At 42.0% G+C, this 11,483-nt stretch overlaps 1 pseudogene; it reads left to right on the top strand.

The window, feature by feature from the left end:
- Nucleotides 1-2,030: 2,030 nt before the first annotated feature.
- LOC124961777 (L-lactate dehydrogenase A chain-like) lies at nt 2,031-10,239 on the top strand (annotated as a pseudogene).
- Nucleotides 10,240-11,483: the final 1,244 nt, after the last annotated feature.

An 11,483-nucleotide genomic window follows, 5' to 3' on the forward strand; every position in this document is an offset into this window, starting at 1 on the left:
TAACTTGTGTCTCTGGTATTTTCAATTCTCCCCGGTAATGTGGGTGGATTAACAAGAGGCAAAGCAGTGTGTCCTCTCTTTTCTTCCTGAGTTGGTGTTCTTCCCAGATGCATTTCTTGTGACTCTGATAAGATTACTTGGTGACCTAGTTCCAGTTACACAAGTTGGGCTATCATGATTCCTGAGGATGGTGGCTCAAAATAGTTCTGCGTCTTTGTTTCACAAATAGGTTCCCTAGCAGGCTCATGTGGTTTCCCAACCCCCCACCCCAAAGAAGAAATTCCAAAGACCAATTCTTGACTGTGAGTTTGCTCCTGCACATACATATCATAGGTCGTGGGTTTCAGCGTTAGGACAGGGACACAGATCTGTCTCTTGGGATTTCCTAGTTAGTTCCTAAATCCTTCAGGGACTTCTATCTTCTCCTTGCCCAGAATGACAATCAGCTTTTCATCATTCTGACAAAAATACCTGACAAGAACAACCTAAAGAAGAAAAGTTTACCTGGGTTCACAGTTTCAGAGGTTCAGTCTATGGTCAACTGACTCCTCTTCCTAGTCCAAGGTGAGGCAGAACTTCAGGGTGGAAGGGGAGCAGCAGAGGAAAGCCGCTTGCCTCACACCAGCCAGGAAGCAGAGAGAGCAAGTAGAAGAGGCTGCAAGGAAGATGCACCCTTTGAAGACCTGGCCCCAGTGACCCACTTCCTCCAGCCATGTCCTACCTGCCTATAGTTACCACCCAGTTAGTCCATTCAAACTAGGATGGACTCGGAGCTGACTGAGGTTCAGCTCTCACGATTCAATGATTTCGCCTCTGAATACTCCTGCATTAACACGGGAGCTTTTGGGGGGGGCACCCCATATCCAAACCATAAGATCTTTCTATGTCCTCCCCTGGGAAATGACCTCTTAGGAATGTTGTGTCTTCCAAGGACATCAGTGCATATGGCACTGCCTGCTTGGATAAGGAACTGCAAAGCCCCCTTTCTCACATCTTTCCTGAAGAAAAACTTTTACAGATGCTTAGCTTGAAAATTCCCAGGCATCAGTGGCTTTCCATAGCACATAGAACTGATGACTGGACAGTCTAGTGCCTGAGGGCAGGGGTAAGATTATATATACATCCTATTCACCCATTCAAGTGCCTGCTTCAGCCTAGACTCCCTTCTTCATACACCTCTTTTTTTTTTTTTTTTAATAACTATAAATCTTTTCTACACACAACCAAGGTAGGATGTGACCTCTTTGGTGTGATCTTTCCCAATTACACTAATCATGAGTACACAATTTATAACTTCAGATCCTTGACTATCTTTGAATATCTTCATACACCTCTTGATTGAAGGAAGAGAGTCAACTTTTACTGAGTACCTACTGTGTGCCAAGCACTCAGTGTTTGCATGCATATCATTACTTGAGAGGCAGTATGATAAGGTGACCATGGGTAAGAGATCCAATATCAGAAAGTCTCGAACTCAAATCTTAGTTCTCTCACTTCCGAGTTGTATGAACCCCTGTTCAATTACTTAATCTCCCTGAGCCTCGGTTTACTTGTCTGCAAAGTGAGAATAATGATATATCACCTCTTGTGGCTGTTATACAGATTAAATAAGGTAATATTTGTAAATCATGTTGACACATAGTAAACATTCAATAAAGATTAACTATTTTAATTATCCAAAGGATCACTAACCCCAGGAACATTGCATAGAACATTGTTCTGTTCATGTACAGAACATTGTATAGAAAGTTTAAATCCTGCGAAGCAAAAGTTCCAGAATTTGTAAGTAAGAAAAAAGTAGCTTCTCAAATATTGACAGGATCAAAGGTCTGTGTATTTCGGTCTTGGTGTTTGGCATAGAAAGTTGTTTATTCTGTGCTTACTGTGTGCTGGGCATGGTGCTAGGCAACGTGATCCATGACCTTATGAAGTTTAAAATCTTGTTGTGGAGACGGGGCCAACAAACATAACATCCCTAAGCAGTAGGAGACAGGCTACAACACTAAGCTGTATTAGCGAATGCTGTGAGAGGGAAGGGGTGGGGGGAGTAACAATAACCAGCCTCGCTGTGCTCCAGGTCCTGGATTAAAAATGCCACCTTATTTAAATTTCCATTAATTCCATGAGGTTGTATATCTGGTAGGAGAGCTGAAGAAATGGACTCAGTGGAATCCAGTGATTTCCTGAGGACACACCATTAGTAAGTGGCCAAGGTTGAACTTGAACAGAGGTGGCCTGGTCCTTAAACTCTGCAGAATATATCCTCCCAGGTAGAAGCACGTATCATGAATCCCATCTTCCAGAAGAGGTGACTTGTCCAAGGTCACTGAAACAGCTGCTGGTGGAGTTGGGTTTTAAATGCAGGTCTGTCCGTCACGTGGTCTCCAGCATTCACTTTGCACCTTGCAGCCAAAAGAGGGCAAAAACTTGTGGCGCCCATGAAGAAGCGGGCATCCTGGCTGTTGCTTACAGTCTGGTGAAGCCGGTGGCATGGGCCACACCTGTGCCACAGAGGCCCTTATAGAGCTGCAGGGGGATCCCGAGGAAAGCCAGCCCTGCCTTACAGAAAGAAGAGGCTGAGGTCCAGAAAAACTCATTCCCCGCTACTCCCCCACCCTTTGACTTGGCTGGGCTGCTCCTACCTGCAAACCTCTCCAAATTCCAACTCACGGTAAGCCCCACCCATCCGTCAAGACCTAGTTTCCCGCCCCCATCTCCTGCTCCATCTAGGGGCCTGGCAGCTATAGAGAAAGCGCTGGTAGGTGGTCAAGAACTACACTCATCGATGTCCGTTTTAATCATTTTCCATTCTTGGTTCCTGGTAGCAATCAGTAAATGTTTGTTGAACAGATGGAAAAAATGATGAATAAATCGGAGCACTAACCGCCAGGTGAGGATACGCTCCGGGGCCTGGTGCCCAGAGCCTGGGGGAATCGAAAGCGTCGGCTCCGGCCTTGAGCCCAGCAGCGCCACCTCGTGGTTGTTAAGAAGAAATGCACCAGGCTGGCCTCGGGCCGAGAACTTGACGGGAAGGTCAAGTGGCTAAAGGTAGGGGTGTATGTGTGTGTGTGTCGGGGTGAACAGTCTCAAATTTATGGATGCCTAGCCTCACTGGAGGAAAATAATGCTAGTGAAAAGGATTCCCCCACTCCCTTCGTGGATGAGGAAAAATCCTGTCAAAAATCTGAATGGAATTTATACAACCAGGAATTCTTACTGTCATTGGAGAAAGGCAAGAGATTCTCTGGACCCGTTTTCATCGGCTGATGTTAAAGAACTGAGGCAAAACTCCTGCACCTGCCATCTAACATGAATGAACACATTCATAGTGATGGTCACAACACCCAGGAAACTTGCTTGGTCCACATCCCTCAGAATCAGAGAGGAGGAGGGCCCCTGGGCAGGCAGAAGATAGACCTGCAGCCAGAGGCAAGGATGTCACCCAGCAGAAATAAGCCACCTTCTGTCTGAGAACGTGGCTCAGGAAGTCACAAGAAAACCCAGTCCCAAAGTCAGTCCTTGTGCCAGGGCTGCCCCCTCAACCCCATCCAAATCTAGTCATTATTCACAATGCAGGAAGCAAATCATATGTTTATTCTTATCCTTATGTATTTTCATATAGTAATAGATGTTTGTGGCCTATTTTGTGATTTAGGTTTTAAGATAACCAGAAAATGTAACAGAGGCTCACTTAAATATAGCCATGAAACTTACCACCAGTTTCTCTAATTGATTCTGATGGGAGTAGGTGGGGTCTGGTAGATTTGCATGAGCCAAGGACAGAAGAAAATAGCAATCATCCCTAATCATTATCATGCCTATTCTTGCTGGGCATTCATTCCTGCTTGGAACTCATTCTCACCCATTGTCATGGTTTGGATCTAAAATGTTCCCCTAAGGCCCTTGTTAAAGATTTGGTCCTTAGCTTGGCACTAAGAGGTGAGGCCTAGTGGGGGTGTGCCCTTGAAAGGAACTGTGGGACCCCCTTCTCACTTTCCTTTGCTCCCTGGCTTGTGATGTAAATAGATTTGTTCCACCACATTCTCCCACTGTGTTGTGCTGCTGCATCACAGGCTGAATTATGGGGCCAACCAAGCATGGACTGGAATCTCTAAAACCAGAAGCCAAAATAAACATTTTTCTCTTCATAAGTTGATCATCTCATGTATTTTGTCATAGTAATGGAAAGTTGACTAGAACACCCATCAATGACCAGTGACCCTTGTGGGCTAGATGATGGTAAAATATTTCTTTACTATTTCCTTTATGTAATCTTTCACTCGAGGCTCACACCACCATGGATGGGCACCTTAAAACCCCCTCTTCCTTTCCCACTCACTCTCTACCCTTCCAGTTTTGCCTCTCACTACCTCTTGCAATGCACCCATTTTAGTGGACACTTCCATTTGCCTTGGACACCCAGGTACTTCAGAGAGGAGCCCCAGGAGGGCAAACCCTTTTGTATAATACTGATTGATAGGTATTAATAAGTGTTTACAATGCCAGACGACCTGCTCCCCACAGGTTCCTCCTTTAACACACACATAAAATGTTGTGTGGATGAGCTGGGGAGAAGAAAAATGGCAACGGTGGCTTTCCCAGGTCCCACAATGTTCCTTTCATGGTAGCGCATTTATAAGTGAGGCAAAGATTAACCAGACTCTTGTGTTTGGTAAACGTTTCGATGGGTCTAAAATATGCTTAGTTTATGAGGATGACCTCAGGAAGACAGTGAAACAGAAGCGGTTTGTTGGGCTGAGCGAGACAAACCAGGCTTCAAACAGGGCTCAGGCTAAGGACGCTGTGGGGGACAAAGTCACTATTAATAGCCAAAACAGTGGGAAGAGTTATTATGAAAATACCGGGGGGGGGGGGGGGGGGGGGGTGTTGAGTTCATCTGGAGAGTACGCAAGCCAATCAAAACATACAGCCTCAGGCTGGGGAGATAGCTCAGCTGGTAGAGTGCTTGCCTTGCAAGCACAAGGCCCTGAGTTCGATCCCCAGTACTGAAAAAACAAAACAAAAAACATACAGCCTTTGGGCAGGAGGAACTCAATGAGCTCCATCTAGTGACTTCCTCAAATTCCTGTTCTGATGTGATTACTCAGTAGCTTGAAACCAAGCCCCGCCCTTCTCAGGAAGGGAGAAGCAGGAAGAGACCTTTCAAATCAAACACCAAGTTCCAAACAGCAGCTAGAGCCTCCAACCTGTAAAATAGGGGCTGACTACCAACCCCAGGAGGTTGTAATTAAATTAAAGATTTCCTTTTGACTTGAAATGTTTTATGTTCAAAACAAAAGTGGCAACTAAATCTTCATGAATTCCAGAGTCCCATGAATTTCCTAAGTCACACATTGTGTTTATCACTTTGTTTCACAGGTTGTGTTATCTGTGTGATGACAGAATTTGAAATGTTCTAGTTTGCAGTAATTTGTGGGATTTTTTTTCCCCTACTAGAATTTGGAATTTTGTATGCATCAATGTTATTGGGTTTAGATAAAATATAAGAAAAAAATGAATAAAGAACTAATTTGGAAATAAAATTTACATTTGTATATGTGCCAGAGAGACAGGGAGACCAAAGATACAAGAAATAGGAGAAACTGGGGCTGGGGCTGGTGAAGTGAGTGTTTAGCATGAGCAAGGATCTGGGTTAGACCAGCACAGGAAGGAAGGAAGAGGGGGAGGGAGGGAGGGAGGGAGGAAGGAAAGAAGGAAGGAAGGAAGAGAGGAAGGGAGGGAGGGAAGGGAGGGAGGAAGGAAAGAAGGAAGGAAGAAAGAGGCGGAGGAGGGAGGGAAGAAGAGAGAAAAGGAGGGTCTAGGGTTGTAGCTCAGTGGTACAGCACTTTCCTAGCATGTATGAGGCACTGGGTTCAATCCTCAGCACCAAATAAGTAAATAAAATACAGGCCCATCAACAGCTACTAAAAATATTAAAAATAAATAAAATTTTAAAAAAGAAGTAAAGGAAAAAACAAAAGAAAGGAAAGAAACCGGACAGAGGAAGGCTTAATTCCAGTGACACCCCACACTTAGTGGATTAGTCATAACCGATAGATAGGCTGAAGTTCTGTCCACAGGAGAGCAAACCCGGGTCTGGTGAGGGAAGCTGGACTCCTGCACATACTCCTGGAAGGCAAAGATGGGGTCATCATCAGGCAACCCAAACGAGGTCTTCCCCAGTGACTCTGAGTCACACCGCTTACGGAATTTGGCAACTCACATGTGCAGGCAACAGATGGCAACTGCAGAAATAGTGTGTCTGACGGTTAGATGTGGGTGTATAATTAGTTGGAATCAATACATGATTAAATAAGTATGTTTTATTAGATGTCATATATTTATCCTCCTTGTTCATCTTAGGAATATTTTAATTTTCATAAAATTTTTTCCAGCTTATAAAAAAAGGGTATGCAAAGTTGTTTTAACTTTTGATGCTAATATATGTCTTGGATTATTTTGAAGCAATCCCAGACATCGTATCATTATCTGCGCTGTGGTTTGGATATAAGGGTTTATGTGCTGGAAGCTTGGTCCCCATTGTGGCAATAAGAGAGATTAAGAAGTGGAGCCTAACAGAGCACGGTGGCACATGCCTGTAATCCCAGCAGCTTTGGAGGCTGAGGCAGGAGGATCATGAGTTCAAGCCAACCTCAGCAACTTAGCAAGATCCTAAGTAATTCAGGAAGACCAAAAAAAAAAAAAAAAAAAAAAAAAAAAAAAAGAGAGAGAGGGAGAGAGAAGAAGTGCAGCATAGTGGGAGATAATTAGGTCATTGGAGGATTACCCTTGGAAGAAATTAATGTAGTCCATGCAGTTAATTCTTATGTCAATGGGTTGTAATAAAACAAAGTGACCCTGTGTACTTGGCTTTTTTCTGCATGTGACTGTTTCCCTTTCTGTTTCCCTGCTAGGTTGTGACAAAGATAGGGAGGCCTGCACCTGAAGCTGAACACATGGAGCTGCTTAATCTTGAGCTTTAAACCTCTTAGATTGTGAGCTAAATATTTTTTCTATTCTTATAAAGCATCTAGTCTTGAGTATTTTGTTATAGCAACAGAAAACAGACTAAGATACTCTGCTTAAAAAAAAAAATCACTAAATAATCAGGAGTGTTGGTACACTGCTGTAATCCCAGCTACTTGGGAAGTCAAGGCAGGAGGATCACAAGTTCAAGGGCAGCTTTGAGAGATACTGTCTCAAATTTTTAAAATAAAGTGAAAAGTTAGGTTGGGGATGTAGCTCAGTGCTTGTCTAACATGAACAGTGGTCTGTGTTCAATTCCTAGTACTGCAAAAAAAGAAAAAGATTTTGATTGTGATGTAGTAAAACAAGAAAAATGAGATTACAATAATTCTAAAACTATTCATTGGGCATCATTATCCTAATGTTTGAGAAAAGGAGGGGATTTAGCATTTCTCCTGTTGTTGCTTATCAGTCATAATTCAAAGTAAATAATTGATGAAATTTTGTTCACTGTACAAAAAATTCAGCCAATAAATGCAGAAGGAACAATGAAATTATTAAAATGTCATTCCACAATGCTAATGAAATACAGGTTTTAGGCAACAAATATCAGTGCTTTTTAATCAGGCAAAAAGTTAATAAGAAACTTCATAACGGAGGTATCAAACTGGCCTCACCCCAATCCAATGATCAGCCTGAGCACCACAGCGTGTGGGATAGTCTGACATAATGCGCCAGATGATGTGATAAAATGGGAATCCCACAGCACCATGTATAAAGTATTCACATTGTAAGATATGAACTGAATATAGCTAGTTTACAGGAAATAAGGAGAATAAAGGAAAACATTAAATGACATACCAAGGATGTGATCAGTCAAATTCAGAATGTGAGAAATTCTTTGGGACAGAAGATGTGATTTCTTTTCTTTTCTTTCTTTTTCCCCAGTAGGAATTGAACACTGTGGGAGTCTCTCTGTCACATCCTATGTGGATGAGAAAAGGGTTAACTGCTGGAGGATGATTTTAGCTATTTATCAATCAATTACCCATAAACTTATCTACTGGATAAACACACAAGAGCCAATACTCTTTTTAAATGAGAGGGGGCATGACGAGTCTGGCCATATCAGCTCTGGACTCTGACAACATGGAGTAGCCCAACTCTCTTTTATTTATAGACATACAAGTAAAGGGGCCCAGAATGGGAGGAGCTTCTTCTGTGATGGACAGGGTAGGTTGGAGTTAGGGGTGCCATTTTCAAAGGGAAACTAGACAGGGAACTGTCTGATTCTGCTAGATAAGCATGACTTCCCAAAGAACACAGAGGTGCTTTACCACTGAGCTGCATCCCCACTTCTTTTTATTTTTCATTTTAAGACAGAGTCTCACTAAATTGCCAAGGCTGGCGTTGAACTTGTGATGCTCCTGCCTCAGCTTCCTGAGTCATTGAGATTATAACTGTGCACCACCACTCCTGGCTGTTTAGTGATTTTTTTAAAATTTTTCTTTAAAAGAATTTTATAGAATTTTTTTAGAATTTTCTTTCTATAAAGAAAATTATAGATGGACACAATACCTTTCTTTCTTTATTTATTTTTATGTGGTGCTGAGGATTGAACTCAGTACTGCACAGGTGCAAGGCAAGTGCTCTACCACTGAGCCCCAGCCCCAGCCCCCTATTTAGTGATTTTTTAACAGAGTATCTTAGTCCGTTTTCTGTTGCTATAACAAAATACTTGCAGTAGGATACTTTATAAGGAAGAGAAAATTATTTAGCTCACACGTGATTTCCTTAACAAATAAATGGCATGAAAATAAGTTAGGGTAGAAAGAATTTTGTAGATTAAAGAGACTTAAAAGGGGCTGGGGTCGAAGGTAAATGGTGGAGCGCTTGCTTAGCATGTGTAAAGCACTGGGTTTGAGTCTCAGCACCTCATATAAATAAATAAAGGTCCATGGATAATTAAAAAAAAATATTTTAAAGAAAGAGGCTTACAAGATAAACACACATTTTGATCCTGATTTAAACAAAATAATTTTTAAAAAGACATTTTGAGACAACTGTGAAATTTGAACATGAAGTAGGCATGAGATTATATTAAGGAATTATTGTTAATATTAATTGTGGTGATACTTCAGGGCTAAAGATTCTTAAAAACAGAACAAAACAGCTGGAGATGCTGCTGCTGAGTATGGATTCCATTGCTGCGTGCCCCAGACGCCTTCTCAACGTGCACTCCCGATTCCTTTTGGTTCCAAGTTCAAGATGGCAAGTCTCAAGGATCAGCTGACTGTGAATCTTCTTAAGGAAGAACAGGTTCCCCAGAATAAGATTACAGTTGTTGGGGTTGGTGCTGTTGGCATGGCCTGTGCCATCAGTATCTTAATGAAGGACTTGGCAGATGAACTTGTTCTTGTTGATGTCATGGAAGATGAATTGAAGGGAGAGATGATGGATCTCCAGCATGGCAGCCTTTTCCTTAGAACACCAAACATTGTCTCTGGCAAAGACTATAGTGTGACTGCAAACTCCAAGTTCGTTTTTATCACAGCTGGGGCATGTCAGCAAGAAGGAGAAAGCCGTCTCAGTTTGGTCCAGCATAATGTGAACATCTTTAAATTCATCATTCCTAATGTTGCTTGTTGTTTCCAATCCAGTGGATATCTTGACCCATGTGGCTTGGAAGATAAGTGGCTTTCCCAAAAACTTGTTATTAGAAGTGGTTGCAATCTGGATTCAGCCCGGTTCCGTTACCTGATGGGGGAAAGGCGGGGAGTTCACCCATTAAGCTGTCATGGGTGGGTTCTTGGGGAGCATGGAGACTCTAGTGTACCTGTATGGAGTGGAGTGAATGTTGCTGGTGTCTCCTCGAAGAATCTGCCCCCAGCTTTAGGCACTGATGCAGATAAAGAACACTGGAAAGAGGTTCCTAAGCAGGTGGTTGATAGTGCTTATGAGATGATCAAACTAAAAGGCTATACATCCTGGGTCATTGGACTGATGGTGGCAGATTTGGCAGAAAGTATAATGAATAATCTTAGGCGGGTGCATCCAATTTCCACCATGATTAAGGGTCTCTATGGAATAAAGGATGATGTTTCTCTAAGTGTGCCTTGCATCTTGGGACAAAATGGAATCTCAGATGTTGTGAAGGTGAATTTGACTCCTGAGGAAGAGGCTCGTTTGAAGAAGAGCGCAGATACACTTTGGGGGATCCAAAAAGAGCTACAATTTTAAAGGCTTCTAATGTCATACCACTTCACTGTCTAGGATACAACAGGATTTTATTTGGAGATTGTGCATGTTGTCCTTTTTATCTGATCTGTGATTAAAGCAGATGGCCTGGGAAAAACATCAATGTCCTAAAGTTAGAAACAGGAATGACTTATAAAATCCTACAGATATCCTGACGCTGGATGGTACTTAACTTGTGTAGTCCTAAAATAGTTTAAAATAGTAAAATAGTCCCACCATCTCTGACATACCACTGCCAATGTTGCACAGGCTCCAATTACCCTTTAAACCTGATGTGTGATATATAACTTCATCAATCATAACCTAGTCCAACTTTTTATTTTTTTCATTCAGTCACATCCTGGGATCCAATGTTAAATTCAGTATTGCATGTCTTGCATATAACTGTTCTAAAGGATTTTATTTTGTATATTATATGTATTCGTAGTATACATTTCTACATAATGTAAAAAGAAAGATCTACAAATGAACAATGCAAACAGCTATCCATGTGTCATATCAACTGAAATATCAAACTTTGAACAGTGAAAAAAAAAACAGAACAAAACAAAAAATATCCTTATTGACACAGAAGCCAGTCTGAAGAGGTTCCCACTGGCTAAATCTGGGACAATTTTAATATCAAAACGAATAATGCCAGTAAAAAATTATAACCCTTTGAATAAATATAAAGTTATAAATCCAGATTGATAATGATGCTGATACTGGTCCAGTTGAGATCAGAAATGAGTTCTTGTTCCCTGAATGAACACCTGAGAAACAAGGAGGCAGCATATCAAGCACAGTTTATTTAAGACAGTGATAGAGGCAGACTTCTCTAAGAGAGGGGGCATCAGAGCCAAAGGCCCAAGGGAAGAGTGGGACTTGCTTTCTTACAGACTCCAGAAGCCCCTGCTCCAGTCATTGTCTTCTCATTCTTTTCCCTATACATGAGTAGGAGCACAAGCATGGAGGTTAACCATCAGCAACTCATTATTTTCTCTTTGATAACCAGCCACCACCCTCCCACCCCCCATCATTGATTACCTTCACTGACTGCCTGACTTTGCCCCTCCCTCAATAATGTAAGCAACAGAGCTGGGAGATAGCTCAGTCGGTAGAGTGCTTGCCTTGCAAGCACAAAGCCCTGGGTTCGATCCCCAGCACCGCAAAAAAAATAATAGTAATAATAAATAAATAAATAATGTAAGCAACATATGTATGTGTGTGTATTATGGAAGAAACACAACTAATGCATGGTGATAGAATGATGAAATTAG

This window comes from Sciurus carolinensis, chromosome 12 (genome assembly GCF_902686445.1).
Source record: "Sciurus carolinensis chromosome 12, mSciCar1.2, whole genome shotgun sequence".
NCBI lineage: Eukaryota > Metazoa > Chordata > Mammalia > Rodentia > Sciuridae > Sciurus > Sciurus carolinensis.